Source organism: Anser brachyrhynchus, assembly GCF_964034855.1.
Source record: "Anser brachyrhynchus genome assembly, chromosome: 5".
In the NCBI taxonomy this organism is placed as follows: domain Eukaryota; kingdom Metazoa; phylum Chordata; class Aves; order Anseriformes; family Anatidae; genus Anser; species Anser brachyrhynchus.
The window spans coordinates 65,609,979-65,631,605 of NC_137699.1; the positions used below are offsets into that span (position 1 = coordinate 65,609,979).

Here is a 21,627-nt window from a genome sequence, read left to right on the forward strand (position 1 = left end):
TGGCTGCGGCCTGGCCTGGGGCAGCCTCACCCGTGCAGGCAGCAGGGCCAGGGCTGGCGCTGGCCGGGCTGGAGGAGCTCCCAGGTGCCAACATGGTTGGTAAATGCAGCTGAACTTCTGCAGGGACGCTGTGGTGCAGGGCAGCCTGCTGCGGACACTGCCCACCTCGTCCTCGAGGCTGCAGCTCCTCTCCCTCAGCTGCTGCTGGATGGGGCCCTGTGCCTTCTCTCGTGCTTCTGCAGGAAGGCTGTGTGCCGTCGGGAGCTGGGGTGGGGTGTGTGAGGACGCTCGGTGTCACAGCCGTCGGGCCGAGCATCAGAACCCGCTGCTGGGAGACGCCCCCCCTCCACCAGCACGTCAGCTGCTCAGAGCGATACCGTGCATTATCGACGTGCTTCTGAATTCCGACTTGCCTCTCCTAATGCAACGTACCTGCAGGTTGTTTTCTTACATGGGGAGTATTTACTGGGCCAGGGGAACTGCAGTACTGAACACAGCGGAGTTGTTCCTGGTTTTTAACTGTAGGTGATCTTTAGCAGTCATAATGGGGTGAGAAGTGCAAGATGCTTCCCCAAGGTCTCTTCTAGCCCCTGCTAATTGTATGGCAGCTTGTTTTTTTTTCTAAATTGGTCCTTAGCTAGAAGTGTTAATAGGGAAAATGTTCCTATCCCCCTCCCTGGGGAGAACTTAATCACAAAATAGTCCCGTTCTTCTGTTTGGGTGTTTTGTGGGGTGAGAACTTATCGCCTCTTAAACAGTGGTCGTGGTGTCTTGCGCTGGGCCTCCTGAGGACACCCTGTTCCACAGAGACTGTGTCTCCTCGCTGCTCCAGCTTGCATCGAGGCAGGGAAAATGCTCGGACAGCCAGGGAAATTACTTCTCGTTTTCTTTTCAGCCTTGTTCGGAGCAGATGCAATTGGGCAGCAGTGCCGTGCTCCTGCTCGCAGCAGAACTGCAGCTTCGCTCCACGCAGAGGCCGCTGGACTTCTGCCACCAGACAGACTTCTGATAGCAATCCTTCTGGCAGGGCCTCGCGGGGCTGCGGCTCAAGGTGAGGGGCAGTGGGCGCAGTGGTAACAAATGAAATATATCACAAAGTGTGCCATGTTAATATTGTGCTCTGTTCTGTGGAGCTGGAAGAAAAGAACTAACTCAGTTGCGTAGTTAGCTGCAAAGCACCAAACACGACTAGCACAGGGAAGCGTACAGATGTTTTGCGGTGACTGACAGAAACAGAAAAGACCAATGCAAGATTCAGCATCAGAAATTCCCCACAACACCAGGGGCGTGACCCTACCCTTGGCAATGGGTAAAATGCTGGAGGACGATGATTTAGCATATTCTGATAGACGCACAATGAAGCTGGGGAAGATGTTTGGCATGCCAAGTAAAAGTTAGGGAGGGGTGCAAACGGGGCATCCAGGACATGAGAGCAATGCAAGGGTTTCCCTCGGGGCTGGTGTGAGACAAGCAGCATGTTTGAAGATAATATGGAAATGAGAGGAGAATTGCCATCAAGCAATTGCAAGTCAAGCAAAGCTTCTACTTATGCTTGAGACAGTGGAAAACTTTTAAAATTTGATTCTGCCAAGCTATAACTACTCCCGGAGTTAATAATCTTCTGGGGCACGCTCCTGGGAATTGAGTGGTTTTCCTTTTCAGAAGTTTGTTTCAGAAGTTAATTGCAAAATTCTGAGTTGAATTATTTATAAACATACGAAAGGTGGTTAAGCATTCACTAATGACGGGCTTTTTCACAATCCGGTGAATGAGCTGATATGTAATCTTTGTTTTTACTATGATTAAAACACACACACAAATGTCACAGTCACAAGGTGAACATTAAATTTTTTTCCTCCAAGTCTGAAATATATCTTTATTCCTAGGAATCCGGACAGATGTTTAAAAGTGGTAGGAGGGCTACTACTTAATTACCATGAGATCCGCATTTCATCGTGTTAATGAAATAAAAGTTACTTCGTTACCACTGCCCTAATTCTGTTGTCTTCTGCAAATTTGATCAGTAGTGATTTTATTTTCTTCAAAGCCCGTGATTAAAATGCTTAGCAGCCTAGAGCCAACTGTCGATTCGTGCAGAGATGAGGTTGCTCAGTGGGTTTTCCATTCTGAGACCAATCACTGAGATTGCATTTAATTGTTTAAAGACCATTGTATTGATTTTGTATTTTTCTGCTTTCTTAGTTGAGAAGCTATATGGTACCAACTCAAATCTTAGATATATTACGCCAGTGCTGATTCATCTATCACCACACGCGTAACCTTCTTCAATCAAGGGAAATCTTATTTTTTACTGTAATTACCACAAACTAGAGTTAATTGTCATTCAGTATATAATTATTTAGCTACATTTCTAGCCTTTCCATTACTTGAACCAATTTTACTTAGATCAACGAGAAACAACATTTCCTAGATAACTTTTCATCCTTTTAAAATAGAGATGGATCGTCAGTTTTCTCTCCATCTTTCTGCTTTCTCTACTATTTCAATTTTTTGGTACTTCCTAATAGCCTGGAAGTACTTTGTTTGCATGGGTGATGTCTACCAGCCTTCTCAGTAACTGCAGGGTAGGATAAGCAGACTACATGGGCACATGCATCTCTGTTCAAATACTAAAGAGAAATGTTTAATACTGTTTTTCACCTTACTGACAGTCATACTATTTGTCTGCTTAATGATAAATACAGTTTTCACGATCCTTGGCATACTTCTTAAAACAAACATGTGCTATCACCTCTAACCCTTCTGGCAGAGGTTTTTCAGGTACTCTACCTTCTCTGGGTTTATATGTATGCTCCTGCTTTTGTAAGTAGTTTTATATTTCCATTCTCTTTGGGCACCAGAAGTTCTTTTAATTACCACTCTAATACTGTCAATAAAGTTCACTCTTTAAACCCCTTTGGCTCTTGCTGGGCCCACCCGGCTCTGTGTGCACATCACCGAGCTGTCCTCATCCTGCCCGTGTTTGCCAGCTGTAATCGAGCCACGATTTCCGCGGGTCGAGATCTCAGCCCATGGTGACGTGACATCGCCACGCCACGTTTTGGTGTTACTCTGGATCAAGGAGTTCTTTCTGTAGCTCAAGGTGTCTTCTGTCACACAGCTTGTGGCTTTGTGATGATGCAGGGCTTTATCCCATCTATTTCCCAGGAAAGCAGCCAAATCAAATGCATAGACCCAAATTTGAAAAGTCTCTTTCTATGCAAATTTGGATTCTATATAAAGAGAAGAGGCACTAGCAGGCAATTCCCAGTAACACATAGCAAAATTCCCTTTCACATATGACCAAAAAAAAAAGCTCAGAACGACCCCTCTTATTTGTACCAAGCGCCTGCACCCTCCAGGGCGGGTGCTCCCAGGAACTTCCCTTGGTGGGCAGGCACCCACAGACACATCTCCCTTGTACCTGGGTGCTGCCCTCTGCGCATCCCTGCTGACCACTGCTGGGCCTCTGCAGGGACTGCAGTCAGCGCTTCTGTCTGCCCAGGGGGGCTGGCTCCCAGGCTCCAGCTAGGGAGCGGGGCTGGATTTCTGCGGATGTTGCATCCAGTTAGCACTCTGCATGCGTGCAGTGCTGTGGGGCTGGAGCACTCCTGTGCATCAGGAGCGATTTCTGACAATTTTTCTGACTCTTTTTTTCCTCCTTCAGTGTTGTCTTGCCCTCTTTTCCTTGACTCTGTGGATCCTCTGGAAGGTCTCACAGTTGTACCATCAAACAATTCAGATACTGGAAAATAATATTTGCCACCTAAAATTAGATGTGAGTTTGTGTGGTGGTTTGGAAGTGCTTCCTTAGCAATTTCTGTAAGTGCCTCTATAGAAAATACAGGCTGAAACTGCAGAACAGCCTGAGAAGCTTAACTCTCCTGTGGCTTCAGCAGGAGCCATTCCTCTTAATTTCTGACTTTATGAGAGGAAACCTGGGTGTACTCAGAGAGGAGGAGACAGAGACCCTGGTGCAGCTCTTCTCATCCAACTGATCAAAGGAAGAGTGGTGGGTGGGGATGAGGCTGATTTCTGAGCTCGCTTTTCAAGTTTAATTTTTTGCTGTGTCTCACTTTTTCTTTCAGAGCCATCTGCATTTGCTAAGGAAAGAATAATGTTCTTGCTTTGTAGTCAAATGTGCCTGACATCCGTGGCTCCCAGAGCACTTGCAGCCAGGGAGCACAGAACAGGAAAATGACAGTTGTGAAGACGCGCCGGTGGTGGCCACGTTAGGATGATTTGTGCGGTTGGTGACAGCGAGAGGCCTCCGCAGCCCATGGGAAGCCACAGAGCTTCAGGTGTGCACTGTCCCCCGGGAGCCACCCAGGTGTACAGGGCACGGGGATGTGGGCTGCGGGGTCCGGCTCAGCGCCTGCAGTGCCAGAAGTGTGGTTGCTGCTGACTTGCTTCTGCAACGCGTGCTAGCCTAAGGCTGACTGTATCTTAAATATGAGTAACTGCTCTCCGGAGCTTATAGAAGATGCCAAATTCCTCATCTTCAGTTGTTGTTCGCTCTTGGTGATCTCTAATTCTGCTATAGAAAGCAAGGAGGGGAACAAACCGATGAAGCCCGTGTCAGTGCTCAGCTGGCTGTGCTGGAAGCACAGGGGAGGCTCAGCAGTCTCCCAGTCCCAGGGCACAAAACACCCCTGACAATTTTTCAGGTACAGTGTTCAGATGTGTGGTGTTTCTTCTTCTTCCTACCCCGTTTTTCGCATACTGCTCTGTTATGTCGGTGTCAGAGAGGGTGCTGCACTGTATTGACTTCCCGGGTGGTTCTGAGAAGGATCAGGTCCTGGTGGGCATGCTTCAACAGGAGAAGAGATCCCGAGCATGCGGGACTGCTCCCGAATTGCCTTTGCAATCGTCTTTCTGCTGAGAATACATCAGATATTTGCCAGTAACGTAACTCAAAGATGTTGCAGCGGCTCATTTCTTGATTTTGAAAGATGAAATACTTAGTATGTGCCATAGGAGGTAAAGGTGGTCAAACCTGGTAGTTTGGAAAAAAATGTGGTGAAACTGCAAAAAAATAACTTTCTAATCCCATGAATTCAGAATGCTTCTCAATGAGACCACTATTTTAATGCATTATCAGACTCTTTTTAGTGGTCAGATGCTCTTAAAACATTAAAATTTGTAGTTTATAATTTAAACTTTTTTGAATGCAGTTCCAGAAGCCATAGCCAGCTTTATGTGCAGCTTAGTGCCTGTGAGATTTGCAGTCCCCTGTGCATCTGAAAGCCTGACCCTTACATCAAAGCAGTGTTAGACTGGGACAAAAATAATACTTTGAAAATTAAATGAATTAAGGTGAAATTAAATTAATTAATCAGCCAAAATTATTCTTTTTAAAGCTCCCTATAAGAGAAAACAAATGTTTGTAATTGCAGCTATGTTAGAGCTTATCCACAAGTAATTTTTGAATGCTGTCTTGTATGGAAAAAGTTCACATTAGTAATGACGATCATGGAGCTGCACAGCATAAATGGTTTTCAGTGTGCTGTTTTCCAGTGGAAGGGAAGACCTGTAGAATTCACCATCCTAAGCACCAAGAGTGCTTATTGGAAAAGAGTTTACTCACAAGTAGCTTCTCACCAGTAGCTCCAGAAAATACAAAATGATGTTAATGTAAATAACATAAGACGATGCACACAGTACAGGGAACTGAAGTTGCAGTATTTATTTAATGATTTATTTTTCAGGGAAAACTTGGTCTGTTGTTAGTTAGGCAAATTAATAATAATAATAATGATAATAAAAATCCCATCTCATTTGCCTTTTTGCTCAGAGGAAAGCTGGCAGCAGGTCAGTGCTGTCACTGCTGCTGCCAGCAGATAGGTGACGTGGGATCCCCCAGCAGATGTGGCTCCTCATGTTCCTGTCCCTCCGTTGCCCCCGTGACGTGGAAAGACAAAATATGCCCACAAACGCTTCTCCTAGGGCCGCGGGGCAAAGCGGTGGCAGTGCAGTCCCAGCGATGTTCCCGTGGGCTGCCTGCGGCCCTGACGCTGGTGGGCGTGCGGTGGGCAGGGAGGAGGGCGTGTGGCTGCGTGGGGCTGAGCTGAGCAGCACGGGGGTCGTGCCAGGACCCCCGCCCGGGGCAGCACCACCAGCCCGGCCCCGCCACGCAGCCGGGACACGGGGGCACAGCTCAGCCTCGCCCCGGCTGAGCGGGTTAAGCGGTGCTTTATCGGCTCAGGCTGCCAAAGGCTGAGAGGGGAACTGTGAAAAGTTCCTGTTTGACATCGCCGGTAACTTATTAAGCTGTGGAAATGTGCCTGTGCAGCTGAGCCCCGCTGGCTGATATTTGTCTAATCCACACAAACAAATGAACAAACAAACTGCACAAAGCACCCACCCCCGGCAGAAAGCAGATGAGGATTTTGCAGCTCCTGTGGCCAGCCTGCCCTAGCGCTCCACAGGCCCATCCATTTTTCCTGCAACCCGACCAAGATTACCTTTGCTTTCACCCAACTTTCAGAGGGCAGCACCCTCCTGCTCCCGCTGCCAGGACAAGAGGGGCTGGAGGGGGCTCTGCATGCCCCTGTGCACCAGGGACCAGCGCTCTGTGCTGCAAGTCGCTGCAGAGCAGGGCGAGCAGAAACCAGCTGGCGGCCAGTGGGAATTATTGCGCTGTTCCCGTGGATGCACCACAGCTGTTTGCCTGTGTCTCTGCAAATGAGAACAGATGAGGTGCATGAGGAAGAGCTGCTTTGTTCAGCAAATGGCAGAGCTGTGGCTTAGCTCTCATATGAGAATTTTGCAAGGCATGTATTGTCCTCAGTGTGTCCTGCTAACAGGCAATCTTTCCTCTTTTTCCACTGAAGTACTGCAGCTGAAAAACAGGAGCTGCTCCTTCCCCTGTTCTCAGGAGTCAAGTTCGCTTTGAGCAATGTGGTCTGGTGGGAGGGGGCCCTGCCCATGGCAGGGGCGTGGGATTAGATGCTCTTTAAGGTCCCTTCCAACCCAAACTACTCTGTGGTTCTATGATATAATGAACTCCCAGTCCAATTAAATATTTTTAAAATGTTTTTGATTTAAAAATGTTTTCATTTTGGTGATACTCAGAAGTACTGTGATAATTGCTGGGATTTTACATTTTGCAGGTGGCACAGGGCGTGGGGAGTGGTGCAGGAGCGTGGAGGTGCAGAGCAGGGGTGCCAGCACTGCGGTGCCTTCCTCCGGGCTTGGAGGTGCCATGGCCAGCGCTGGGAGCGGGACAGGGGGCGTTCGGGGCACTCAGACCCTTAGGGGCCAGGGACTTCTTTTAGCTCGTGGCATTTTCTCCGCCATGCTGGTGAATTAATGTGAGACTTCTCAACTGCCCATCAGCAACACAGGGCACAGGAGTGCAGAAGCTGGCTGTGGCGGTGAAGGCTAATAAATCAAGCAAAGCAGCTGTCTCTGTAAGTGTTCATTGTTGCTTGCTCCTGGAGGTGATCTCCTGTATGAAAGATGTCTTTACAGTGTTGTTTGTGGTCAGGAAGCATTTTATATGCTAATTATTTGGTTAAAATAACAGCAACTCCATATACACTTAGGCTAAAGTGCTTTGGTTGAAACCTGTGGGAACAAACGCGAACGACCGGAGAGGACATTTATTATTAGAATGGAGTGTGCAGAGGCAGCAATTTTACTCACTAAAAAATAGAAAGTAAGATTTCAATAAAGATTTTTTTAATAAAAACAACTATGAGAGAACATTTTGATCTACAGGGGAAACAGAACTGCAAGCACTACCTCCATGAAAGCTAATCCAGGAAGAAGTGCCCACTTAATTCCAGTGATTAGGCTGAGTTACGGCGGTAATGCTCGTTTCCTTTCCATTAACGGGAGTTCTGCGAGGCTGAAAAAACCTTCTGCTTAGCACTGGTTTTTAAAAGACTTCAAAAATGACAATAAATTTAGGGGCATTGATGAACTCTCAGTGATGGATTGAGCTACTTCAGTGCCTGTTTCAGAGCGCTGTTGCTACAAGCTCCTTCTCTGGAGGCCGCTGACAAGCTATGGAGGACTTCAGAGGACTCGAAGCCCCTGCAGGTGCAGATGGCCCCTCACGACTGCAGTACTAATTCTGAGAAACTCAGTCATTGTCTCTGAAATTGCTGTAAAACATGACAGTTGTCAAGTAGCACGAAGGGGAGTCACCTGGGCTGCCTTGCTGGCAGTGTGGGCCATTAAGAGAAGTGCTTGGGTGAATTGCTGATAAACCCATAAATCCCACTGATGCTCAGGAGTGGAGAGCTGAGCGTGGGCTTAGGGGAAGGAACGAGAAAAACCCAGCACCAAGCAGGTTTTTGTTCAGTTTTGAGAATTTCAAAACAGATTTAAAAAATGTAACACAACATGATCTAGGATTTTTTTTTAATAGTTTATTCATTGTTTATTGCATGAATGAGGTTTTAAAGTCTAACTTGCAATGTTTTATTCTGAATTACACTGAGGGCTCCATGGCTCTGCAGGCATCTTGCTCTACTTCACTATGTCAGTTTTTAGTTATTTTTGCTTCATGAGATACACATACTTAAGTAATTTTGTTCACTTTCTCTCCATGAAAATCATTAGAATTTGGGAATTCTTTGGTTTAGAGTTTTAAAATGAAGGGATACGTCTGATAAGTTCTAGAAGCTGAAGTGTTGCTTCCTTTCTTTCCCTTTCAATTCTTTTTCTGCTGGTTAGCACGTGGGAATTAAACTGCCCAGCCAAGGCACGGATGCGATCTCCTGGCAGTGACCTGAGCGGAGCAGCGGGTGACAAGCTCCTCCTGCCACCACCACGGGCACACGGCCTCCCCTCGCCTCGCAGGGGATTTGTCCTGCTTGCGTGCTCTGCTGGAACAGGCCTTGGGTTTTAATTCACCTGGCTCACCCACAGATGAAAACGTACCGGGTGAGTGTCAGTGACAAAAAGAAAGACGTGCTGGGGAGAGCACGCTGCAAGTTTCTTTAATTGCTGGAGCAGCCCAAAGTCCGAATCCCGGCAACCTCCAGCCGCACGCCCCAGCCCCGCTGCACCGTGGAGGTGCTGGATGGAGCCAGCCTGGCAGTGAGGCTCGGGCAGCCCTGCTCCCGGGGCCCTGCTTGAGCGGCCGTGCTCCTGGGGCCCTGCTCGGCAGCCCTGCTCCCAGGGCCCTGCAGGGCTGAGGCGGGAGCCCTCCTACCAGGCCCTGCAGCCACCTGACAGGGAGAGCAGCAGCACACCGCCCTGCCCGGGTGCTGGCCTGGAAAAGCCCGGAGCTCGCGGGTGCCAAGATGTTTGTGAGAGGGCAAGGCCAGCTGCTGGCGGGCAGCTGAGCCCTGTGGCCGGTTACGGCAGCGCTTAAAGGTTACAGGATGTCAGCTTTCCACACTGGAGGGTGCCTAGGCCATCCAAAATGCTTGGATCTGGGCATTTTATGATACCACAGCTGCGGTGTCGCGACTTGCGGGACAGAGAGGGGACATCAGGAATCGGGGTGGGAGTGTTCCCACTGCCGGCGCCTGATCTCAGGGGCAGCGAGGGGCTGGGACTGCAGGGAAAGGACACCAAAAGGTGCTGGGAGACAAGGGGGTCCCAGCGGGATGGCAGCGTGCGGGTGTGAGCCCTGCACCGCCAGCAGCGGGTGGCTGGGTCGCAGGGCAGGACCCGCACCTACAGGTGTGCCGGGCTCAAGGCCCCGCTGCAGGCACCCAAAAAGGCAGCTCGGAGGAGCTGTGTTTGTGGGACTGAGTAGGATTAAACCAGTCTGTAATTTAATTGTTCTTGATTCAAAAAGATACTGCAAAGAGCCATAGTTCTGCTGGGTGCAAAATTGATAAATATTTACTTCTCATTTATGTTGCTGGCAGGAAATGTATCTTAAAAAATGACTTTTCTATAGTGTACTGTAATCTTCTGTCAGAGTACAGGACAGATAGATGTAGGAGGATCACTACACTTTCAACTGAAATTAGGGCTATCTCAAGTTAAACAAAAGAAAGGCATATAAGGATATAAGCATAACATTTCTATGAGACAAAGGGATTTCTAAGCAAATTTCCTCATTTAAAATATATCTCCTCCCCCTGTAAGACTGTGCATAAAACATGTGTCGTTTCAGTCTCCAGAACTGTTTATTTGAAATTTCCATTTTTTGAAATGATCAAACAACCCAACCTCAAGCCCTGAATTACAAAACAGGAAGAAGAGACATAACAACTTTTGATATTTATTTTCTTTTGCTTATGTGTCTGATCACACACATTCCCTTCACTTCCCTCCAGCTCACGTCTTCTGCTTTCTTGTCTTATCACACAGCATGAGTCTTTAAAATACACCTATGAATATGAAAGGCTCATCAGTAATCAGACTGGCATTAAATGTTAACGTATCCATGTCACCAGGATGATACGGCATGCATCAGCCAGGCAAGCTGCTGGTAAGGCAATTTGAAGGTGATGTGAAATGCCGATAAGGGCTGTTGTGGGAAGGGACGTCCCCACAGTGCCCCACATGGGGTGCCCCCATCGCTGGGAGCTCCAGCTCCCTCTGCACTCTCAGGGGCTCCTTGGCAGGAGTGCACCCGGGGGGACCCGGCTCTTGGCGAGAGGGGGGCCCGAGCCCCCCAGCAGCTCTGCCCTGAGGCACCAGCTCCCCGACTGTAAAAACGCAGATTTTCAAAGCGTCTCAGATGTTTCGAGCATGTCATTCTCTTTGGCCTCTCTTTGTGTTGACCTTGGTGATGCAGCATCTCAGTTCCTCCAAGGCGGGGGGTGAGATGTGGTTGTATTTCTCTGCTTCAGATTAATGCAGTACTCACCCCATTGCTCTTGGCCATGCCTGCTTTTTCTAATGTTTCAAGATCCTCTGTGAAATCTGTAGCAACCCAAAGGAGAAGGTCATGATGCCTAGCTTGCGATGCACTGCTCTGGGCATTGGGAATTCAGTGGCCAGGCTGAAAATATGAAAACTCAAATAGATGGGTAGCAGTGATAGCCCCTTATGTCTCAGGGTCCCTCTCTGTCTTGTCCGGCAGCCAGCTGCTTTCAGTATTCCTGCAAGATGTACTGTGAGCACTGGTGTTCAGTGCAACGTCTCAGTGTTTCTATTGACCATCTCCAGACAGCAACATATATCAGCTTCTGAGTTGTGCCTGGTTTCTTTTCTTGTTTATTACACGATTTTCCTTTCCTCTGAAGCATTAAAGACTGGAATCAGCTGGACCCAGTGTATGAGGCTGTGTTAGTGCTTCTGGTACTGGCAGGAACGTTCAGCGTTGTCGGGAAAGTGGTTTCACAGACGTCCTGCTGGCTTCAGTTTTCTGAAGGAAATCATAGGAGATGCCAAGGGATGCTCTGCCTTCCTCCATCACATTTACCTCCATTACCCCATCAGGATGTTTTCTTCCCAGCTGCATGGGGAACGTGCAAGGAGCTTTGAGTGTTCTGCTAGGAGGCTTCAGCTTCTCTGGGAGGTGCTGGGTGTTCTTCATTTGGGCAGCTAGGAGATGCTGTGCGTAACTTTATATTCAGTATCTGCTGCCTGGCTGCCTGTAATTAAGCACGGTTGGATATGATGACCAGGGAGTCCTTTCTGTCTAACCATTTTCTATAAGACTTCTTCCAAAACATCTGAAGGTGTAAAACAAACAGGGAGGAATCAATCGTGTTTTCTCCTGAGACATCTATCCACAGTGCAGACAAGGATTTTCCCCCGTTGTGCTGTCTGGCTGGCAGTCGTCCCTGCAGCGGAGTGCCTGGGGACGGGAGGCAGGCCCCCAGATCGCGGCCCCTCCATTTCTCATGGCAAAGTGATACAACCGTGCACGCACTTCAGTGAGCCTTTCCCGCTGAGGTGACGTCTTCCCCTGGCAAAACACCAGCCAGCAGGGAATGCAGAGCGTAATCCTGTTTTTACAGTGACTTATTGCATGACCTTTTGAGCAAGGACTTAACTTACCTGAATCTCCATTTACCTAAGGAGATAATACTGCATCAGATTAAGTGGCTCATTGCCTTGAAAATCACTTTTCCTCCTGACAACCGTTTCCCTGCTGATTTTCCCAAATGACAGCCAGGACACCCCTGTGCCCTTGGGATGGCAGTCTGCACAGCCCGCCAACCTGCTGCTGCTGCACGGGGCCAGTGCCAACGCGGGGCTGGGGACGTCTGCTCTGCCTGCACCGGGTGCACCTGCCCTGCTTCCCAGACAACCCGTGTTCATGGCTCCCAAGGCCCTAAGTCCTTTAGTGAGGTTGTTTGGTTAAAAAAAAAAAAAAAAAAAAAAAAAAAGTTGGGAAAATGAAGGTTAAAAAACAAAACAAAAGAAACAAACAACAACAAAAAAGAAGGAAGGAAGGAAGGAAAGAGAAAAAGAAAGGAAGGAAGGAGAAGGAAGGAAAAGGAAAGAAAGAATGAAGGAAGGAGAGAGAAAGAAAGGAAGAAAGAATTAATGAAAGAAAGAAAGAGAAAGAAAGAAAATATGGTGTTATAACTCCTGCACGATAAACTCCTGAAGTTGAAATTGCTGTTGTTTTGCATCCTGTGCGGAGACTGTCAAGCAACTGGCTCAGAATCAAATCCTGAAGTCTTTACACAGTTCTTAACCAGTCCTTGTGCAAGAGAAGAGCATCTTGGGTGCAGATATTACAGAAGTCTGCAAACCTGAAGAACACCAAGGTAATGCACAGAGACTTTTCAAAAGTCTTAACTTCAACATAAAATCCTTCAGTGTCCTGAGTAAGAAGTTATGAAAGCAGAAGTTAAATGGATTAAGAGCAATGAAAGGGAATAACTGCATGCAAGAAATCATTGCTGTACAGAAATGTTTGCCCTGAGACTCTGCAGGGCCTCTCCAGCATTTGACTCAATCATTTTGAAGGATGTTACTGTTGATTAAAATGAATAGAAAATGTACCAAAGCTCTGATAGCTAACGGAGCAGGAGCCAATCAGAGTAATATGGATAATGCAGCAACCTGGAACCATTCACAAAAATGCATTTGTGTGTAAGCAAATGCAAGACCCTGCCTGGGGCAGGACGGGCACTTTCCATGTGCAGGATGGGTGGCTGTAGCTTGGGCTGCGGTCAGGGTACAAACTGCGGGTTTGGTGCTACGGGAACTTGGGCCTTTGCTGGGACACCATCAGCAGTGGGGCAGCTCTTGCCCTCCTGCTCCTTTGTGTGTGGATCTGCTGGGACCAACCCCAGAGGGCTTTCATGTTCACCTGCTTCCGTGGGAAGAAGGTGCAGTGCCTGGGGTCAGAACATGCCTCAGATGAACACATCAAGGAACTTGGTCTTGTTATTGAGAAGACTGACATGGCTTGGATGTATCCCCCTGGGACCCCGGGACTTTTGCGGGAAGATTGTCTTGTCTATGAGAGTGCTTCATTCTGGCAGGGAGAGGCAGGGAGGAACCAGTGGTTTGGTGGAAAAGCCAACAAATTCAGTCTTCATAGAAGACCTGCTTTGGCAGCAGATGTGGCTGAACTTGGATTTCCCTGCCAAGGGAACAGCTGAATGCTTCCTGTCTGGATGCCTTCAGATCCAGAACGAGTGTGGCATCCCTCCAGGACCTGTGCTGCGGCAGGAGAGGGTGATGGTCTCAGTAATGTGTAAGCAGGGGAGCACCGTCACCTGGCTGTACCCGCCTGGAGTAAAGGAGCTACAGGTGCCCCTTACCTCAGTCTATGAACTTACGACCTAATTGCTGCTGCTTCTGATCCAACATAGGAATTAACCTCAGAGAGACAATCCGTCAGCTCTCCCATGCTGGAAGAGCAGTGTTGTGAGTGCATCTGTACATCGCCTCCCCAAGCACCGTGTTAGGGTTTTACCCCCACCCGTACCCCTCAAACTCACGGATAAGGCTTCAGGATAAGGCAAGCCAGGCTGCCGAGCTCCGCTGGGAGGTGGCGAAAACAGTCAGGAGAAACTGTGGCCTGTTCCCCCATGGAAATGGTGAGGGATGGGCCATGGTGATGAGAGCTTGTAACAATTTCAGTGGGAGAGGTGGGGAGCCCACGGGCCTGGCGGTCAGGAATGGGGGCGAGCCCCAGCGCCATCGCTGCGGGGGGCAGCGGGTGCCGTGCTCGGGTCCTGGCCCCCGCACAGGGTCTCACCGCCCCCTGCCCAGCGCTGCCGGTCCTGGAGTGGTGGTTAAAGAACAGACACGGGGGCCAAAACGGGCTTCTTGGTGTGGCGTGCTTGGTCATGGGGTAACTGTCACGGGGATCCTCGCACCCAGTCGCTAACTGCACCACCGACCGGCCGCAGTCCCACGGTAATGTGCATGAATAAACCACGCGTCCTGGTCCTCAGGAGGGGGCTAGTCTGCCGCCGCTCAGCTTGTTCCCTTGCTATATTTGTTTCTGTAATATGCATTTTTCCCCCTTGGATTATGGCTAATTTAAAGGCATAAATATTCATATGGATGGAAAGAGGTTTATTATAGTTCCAAAATGTCAGACTCATTCAAGCCAGAAACCAAATGAAATACTTGATACAAAGCCATGAACACGGAAATGTTACGTTTGGCGCTGCAGCACGAACTGCAACACGTGACTGATCTTCCCACTGCACACCGGAAACCAAACGTAATTTGTAGCTAATATCAGCTGTGGGTTCATAAAATCAGTGAGATCTGAAACCCTTTTGCAATTTTTTCCCTTATAAAGCATCAGCAGCCATTTACAGTAGCAGTCATTCAGGTAGCAGCTCCTGCCCTTTCTCCCTGGGCTCAGCCCTCAGTGAAAACTGCTCCAACACCTGCCAGGGAAGAGCTCTCCTCTCCTTGCCCAGCTGGAATGTCTCCAAATTAATGTGTTAATTTGTTACCCCCAGCCCATTATCACACACTTGCTAATGCCGGGGATAGGGACATTTCTCCCGTTGCTCCCCGAGGGTTTTTAATTTCTGTACGCCGAGCCGCAGCAGGCTGGGTGACACTTTTAGCTAGGCACTGGGAGGCAGCCACAAGGCGCGCTCGCCCCGAGCCGAGCCGCACGTGCCGGAGCAGGACCGCCGGGCACCAAGTGCGCAGCCTTCCCCTGTGTCTGCTGTGGGTTTTGGAGTGCCAGCACAGCGAGCCCCAGCCCACTGCTTCCCTCCCACAGGGAAAGAGTCGCCAGGAAAGCCCTCACTGAGTTTGTGATTACCAGCTTCGGCAGACACTGATACAGGCGGAGCGGTGCAAGCTCACAGGCAGTGGGTACGGGTGATCCAAGCACCGCCAGCCACGAAGAGGCTTTCATCTCGAGTTTGTTGGATTTCAGGGCCTCCAGCAACGGGGGGTGCAGAAGCAGAGCTGCAGCATCTCTTCAGGAACAAAGCTCTGCGCCTCTTCAAGACCATCCGGCGCTGTGTAAGCCTGGATGAAGGTGGCAGGGCAGTGTCAGCACTGCTGGCTGCTGCCTCTCGCGCGGCATCTCGCCACCCAAGCACCCCTCCATGGGCATTCAGAGGGGGCAACACACATCAGCACATCGGCCTGGGAGCAGATGGCAGCCTCACTGATGCTGACAAAAGCTCCCTGGTGTGCCTGCTTGCAGCCTGGTACCAGCAGAACGGTGCTCTGGGAGTGCTGGAGGGTGCCCAAAGCTCTGCAGAACGGGGACCACCTCCTCGGTACCGCTTGCAACGCAGCGCATGTTAGGGCACTTGTCTTGCTTTCAGCACAGCTTAGTCTCTGTCATTCAGCTGCTTGTCTGAGGTGTCTGGTTTTCTTTTTCAATTAAGCACCCTGTTTAATGATAGGTGCTGTTCCTCGTCACACCAGTTCTGACTGTAATAGGATGTGGCTGCTAATCTTGATGGATTTATGCAGGTCAGTTTATCCCGTGCTCATCACGTATTCCTGAAAGGACTGCTGCTGCGGTGGTGAGGTCTAGTGCTCCTCGAGACCCGCTGTCAGTGTATGTCCTCTGGGCAGAGGTGACGAGGAGGGTATGGATGAAGGCTCCGTGGGTGAGCTGGGGTGATTTAACCACGGAATCGATGTCCTCAGATCAGCGCTGACTCTCTAGAGAAGTGTATGAACACACTGTCTTGATGCCTCTATGGATTTCCAGCTGTTCCTTCACTTTTCACTTGTACTGAAAAGAAGGACAAGGGGGTGGTCAGACAGTCTCTGCAATTTGCATGAGCCAGCAGGATTTAAGAGACACCGCTGGACAAGGGCATCTTCAGGCTGATTTCTGGTTCTGGGTGGCATGTAGAAAGTAACACTTTTTGGATTTTCCCCTTGTTTTTGCTTTTCATTACAGAGCTGACAAGCTAAATATCAGAAGATGAGGAACATGACAAACTCAAGGAAGGGGAGATACACTGCTTTTCATCCCACAGGAGGAGAAAATAAATGTATCCGTGTGACCTCTCCGTGGGCCGTGACACACTGTCCAGTTTCCCATTCATCACCTGGAGTGTGGCTTTTCTCGAGTATTTGTTTACCAGCAGCTTCTCTGCAGTAGCATTACCATTCAGAAGAGCAACCACCTTGGCTGGAGTTCTTCTTGCAAAGAAGAAAAATTTCCACCCGATTGCAGTGAGCAGTTGCCAAAATTACTTCTTGATACAAGACCCAGTGCTCAGAGGAGCAGCAGTAGCTGCTTTGCATTTACCTTACAAGGGTTAAAGATGAGGCCGGTTGTGCTTTGCCTGGAGTGCCGCAGCTTTTCCTAGCTGACGTTGGCAGTGATGGGGCTTCTCAGTGCCTCCCGTGTGTTTGATGGGGGGCGAGTGAGCAGAGCCTCTAAGTCACGACAGAAAAGTCTGTTTTTCAAACCTGTTATTCTCTTTCCTGGTCAAATTGTGGAGTGTTTATGGGGTTCTTTGTAAGACTTTGTTTGTTTTAGCAACAAAGCCTACATATCACCAGGACCTACATCTAGAGTTTTCCTCCGTGGGAGATGAACAATGCAGAATAACTCATAACTTCTGTGAAAATAACCTCTGCCATAAAGCTGTGAGAAATCTTACAGAATGGAAAGAAAACATATAGGGCTGGCTGCAAGGCAGACTAAAATAAATGGTGAGGCTTGTGCAACTGAAGAAATAGGAACAGAAGGAGTGGTGCTCCATAGCAGTGCTGATAGCTGCAGCCTGCAGAAAGTATCTGGAAAAAAAAAATCTGCAAAATTTGGGGGCTAAGAGCCCATTTGGAAAACATGGATTCTGTGCTACAGTAGAGATGATTTGGTACAGGATTTATACTGATGCACTAAACTAGACTGACTTTGAAAGACTAGGGCTATTATTTGTAATTTTTGGAATGAAACTGTATGTATGTGCTGCATACAAAAGAAATCTGCATCGATACAGGAGTCACTGACCAAATTCTCACTGAGTCAATGATGCTGAACCATTCCTCATATCCAGTGAATTCAACATTCATCTTCAGGCACAGATCTCTGCAGAGTGAGACCAAAAAATGAAACAGTTTATATTTGCTGAGAATAAGATTATTGGGAGGGGAGGGGAGGGGAGGGGAGGGGAGGGGAGGGGAGGGGAGGGAAGGGAAGGGAAGGGAAGGGAAGGGAAGGGAAGGGAAGGGAAGGGAAGGGAAGGGAAGGGAAGGGAAGGGAAGGGAAGGGAAGGGAAGGGAAGGGAAGGGAAGGGAAGGGAAGGGAAGGGAAGGGAAGGTTCTTTGGTAACCGGTTGAGTTACAATTAATGTTGCATTAACGGGGAACTGGAAGACCATAGTTATAGGAAGAAGGGCTGTGGGGGAGGCTGACGAGCTGACGATGTCATTTTGAAGACTCACACTGACTTGTACCGAGAGGTTTTCATGATCCTCCTCTGTCTCTGGGCTCTGAAGTACTTTGTGAATCTGGGCTGCAGGAGTCACTATGCACAAATAGGTATTTTGGTTTGCCAGTCTAGGAGGCTTGATGGTGGAATGGGGCTTTGCAGGTGTCCTACATGAACTGTGGTTAGGAGAGATAATATTTGGTGTATAAATAAATACTGAATGATACCACGGAGGTAACCATTTTCTATGAATACCACATCAATAGTTGTAATTTGCTGCTGCAGCTGTGATGATATAAGGCTGTACAAGACGCAAGGTTTGCAGGGATAGGTAATATCTTTTATTAGTCCTAAATCTGTTACATAGACGTGAAAAAAGTTTGTACACCCAAAAGCTTTTCTGAGTTTTCCAGCTATGTCACTTGGCCTAGTAAAACACCCTGCCCTCCCCACAAGCTCTTCTCTCTGCCGTGAAGGCAGCTGTGAGAGCACCAGGAGCTGTGCGGCGGTGCACGAGGGCTCACGGCCACGGGCACGGCACCGGGTGCTGCTCCTGCCCGGGGGCTCACGGGGCTGCGGGCCCACCAGCCCCTCCTGAAGTCACTGCTGGTAAATCGGACGGAGCTCGTAAAACTGTCAGATAATTGTGTGGTTTGGCTTCAGACAGCTCCGACTGAGGCCAGGTCGCACCTGTATCTCCCCAGAGCAGGCTGTCCCGGAGGTGCGGGTCCTTGTCTCTCCCGGAGGTGCTGCACGTGGTGTCCTGGAGCCACCGGCACCGTCACAGCAGCGCACTGAGAGGGAGGCTGGGGCACGTATCCCGAATTCAAAGAGTGGGCTTTGAATCACTGGCCACACTCCACTGCATCCAGACTAGGGCTGAGCAGGGATTGTTTAAAGGCACTAGGAACCACTTCTGCCCCGCTGGGGAGGGAAAGAAGAGGCCAGCTCGTGCTGAGGGCTTAATGCTGTCGTGAAGGCACAGATGGGAGCCAGGGGGAATCAAAAAATTTCTACTCAGACCTGCAAGGTGGGTCTGAATATATATGCACCCCATATACACATCCTATGTGCGTACCCCACATACGCATCCTGTACACGTATCCTATGCACCCATCCCGGTGCAGCCGTTCGGGGCTGCAGGCAGCTATAACCACCCCGTGGTGCCTCCCCAGTGCTCGCCGTGCCCCGCCAGCCCGCCCCATCGGAGGGCAGGTGCTGAGGGAGGGGGGCTGACAGCAGCCCCTGCCCCACCAGCACCGCCTGCGCCAGCGCCCGCGGCGGGGCAAGGGCGGACGGACCTCAGGAGTGCTGGCGGTCAGGGCTTTTGGGCATGTGTTTTGGGTTGCTGCCTCCTCCTCAGGGGTGGTGGCCTGAAGGTCCTGGCAGTGTGGTGGCCTCACCTGCAGTGAGGTTCTGTGTCCCAGAGTTGTCTGGCAGCTGAAGGAAACCAGATATATCTCTTTTTTTTTTTCTTTCCCTACTTCACAGTAGACCTCCAGAGAGTGCAAAGGGGCTAAAACCAGTTGAAGCATGTCTAAGTTCTGAATTTCTATGACATAGCTTCAAAATTCAAGTTTTCAGAACTCAAAAGATTATTTCTAATCTTCCAGAGGATTCATTTGATGTAATTTTATTATTCATGCATTATTTTATGAAGTGGCAGCCATACCATTGACTTGTCATAATACAGCATTATTGCGGAAACATTCTCTTATTTTATGTCATTTAAAAAAAAATCAGCAACTGTGGCTGATCAGTGCTGATTAAAACACATAATCTCATTTTCCAGATGCAGCTGTCTCGGCTGTATGGAGCAGCAATGGGAGGCACAGGACTCTTGTTTATTTGTTCAAAGTTGCCTCTGCAGTTGACAGTCTTAGGAAGCCACGGCCAGGTGATGAATGGTCGGTTTTCTGCAGCTAGCATAAAGCAGTGCATATTCCTCCTTGTGTGCCCTGGGTAAATTTCAAGAAATTAAAGTTTGTGCTATTTCTGATATAGATTGTGGCAGATTTGCTGGGTGACCTGATGCTGCCCAGAGCCAGTGCCAACGGCCAAGACATCCCTCACGAGCTCAGTTCCCTCCTGTGAAATGGCATTGCCCTTCATCTCCGAGACACGGTGAGTTTGTAATTGTGAGATGCAGGGAAATGAGAGCTGCGACAGAGCCTGGGTAATGGGACTTCATGCGGGGCAAGTCACTGCCGGTGTCCCACGAACACAGCACGTCCTGCCACAGCCGGAGCTCACCGCCCCACGAGGGGTGCCAGCTGAGGAGCGGTGTCTCGCTGCGCTTAAAGCGGGGATGATGCAGGGGAGGAACCCAGCTGTCTGTGGTCCTGAGGTCCTGTGCGCTGTTCGTATTGCCCTCTGTTTCTTGGGATGTGCAGCATGGGGCCCACTCCTTGCATTCATGGTAAGCGTGGGGAGTCCTGCACTGCTAAATGATTTTGGCTCCATCACTTTTTTTTCCTTTTGTTTTTTTTTTTTTTGAGGTAAATGACAGTGTGACAGTGATGAGTGCACGTCTGAGGTTGCAGTCATGCAGAGAATTTGAGCTATTCTAAAGCATCTAAACAAGAGATGCCTAACTGATCCCCGAACTTCTGCTCCCACCCATTGCCTCCTGACTCGCTGGCTTGCTTTGATTTGGTGCAAATCTCTCTCCTCTTTCCGTTCTTCTCAGCTGGCATCTTTCAGCTGGTTTTGATGCTTCATAACTTTAGGATGCAGGTGGAGTGCCAGGCACTGCTCTCCATACAGGTACAGAAGAGCAAGGTCAAAACACGATACCAGCTCCACTTTGTGTACCTTCTCCATGTGAGCTCTCCCAGTGCTCCCAGGTTTTTTCTTTTTTTTTTTTAATAGCCCTGCTGGGGGTTATAAAAAAAATGCATTTTTCTTGGCTTAAAAAAGTAAATTTAGGCACTACTTCTTGTCTTCTAAAACTCTAAGAAATATATGTATTTTGATTTAAAAGTGCCATTGTGTCACAATTTATGACCCCTTGAGCCCAGCTCTTTATGAGTTTTTCATACTGGAATATTGCTGTTATTTATTAAATCCCTGATAAAGCTACACTTAATACTCCCATAATAGAATATGCATCTTTAAATCTGCTGAATATGTGGTTTGTCACTGATGCAAAGTGTACTGATTAATTAAATAAGACTTAGAGATTCATAAAGCAATTGCTGCAAAATGAAATGTTATTTACATGTTATGTAAATGTTATTTTATCAATTATGGAAACTTAATTTTTCCCTTACACAATCTGTCTTAAAATTCCACTGATAGTGTAGTAGTCTCTGATGATTTAATGATTTAAAACTAATTTTCAGTATTGAACACACTTGCAAAAAATCAGCAGTTTTTCAAAATAAATAAGGTTGATATTTTGCATAATGGCAATGTACAGTTCTTAGTGGAGGTGAAAAGGACATGGGAAATGAAACCACGTGTGCATTTCTGTCCTGTTGTTTTAGGTAAATGTTTTAGTTGTCACAACTATAGCATTTAAATATTAAAACATCCTTCTATCACAATCAGGTTTTGGTAATGAAAACATTGCCTATCCTGCTTTCACAGGTACTGTTTTCTGGGTCATCTCAAACTCTGCTGTTTGCTTATTATCTATCAGCTGTTTGCTGGCCAGTTAATCAGCCAGCACCAGACAAATTCAATCCTTTATCAAGCACTTTATCAAGGCTCATCAAATGGCTGGGAGACTGCTCAGACAGTCCAACGAGACCTTACTGTCACAGCTGTATTAATTCAGCTGTATCACTGGGGGGAAGTAAAAAAAAAAAAAAAGGGAGAAAGACAAAACCTCATTTATTAGGTTCTTGTTTTCTCTTTTACATGTTTTCCATGTAAATAGCAACATGAGCTGTGCATCAGATATCTTACTC

General features: G+C 48.4%; 1 long non-coding RNA gene across 7 annotated transcripts; it reads left to right on the forward strand.

Moving 5' to 3' along the window:
- The first annotated feature begins 325 nt into the window (after window positions 1-325).
- LOC308195916 lies at window positions 326-17,407 on the forward strand. 7 transcript variants are annotated; one of them, XR_013951929.1, is made up of 6 exons: window positions 326-438; window positions 896-1,051; window positions 4,089-4,301; window positions 8,686-8,895; window positions 10,282-10,402; window positions 11,163-16,222. It is a non-coding gene; the product is annotated as an uncharacterized lncRNA (long non-coding RNA). The 7 variants fall into 7 exon arrangements; XR_013951932.1 differs by lacking the exon at window positions 11,163-16,222 and adding an exon at window positions 10,767-11,150; XR_013951928.1 differs by lacking the exons at window positions 10,282-10,402; window positions 11,163-16,222 and adding an exon at window positions 16,229-17,407.
- Window positions 17,408-21,627: the final 4,220 nt, after the last annotated feature.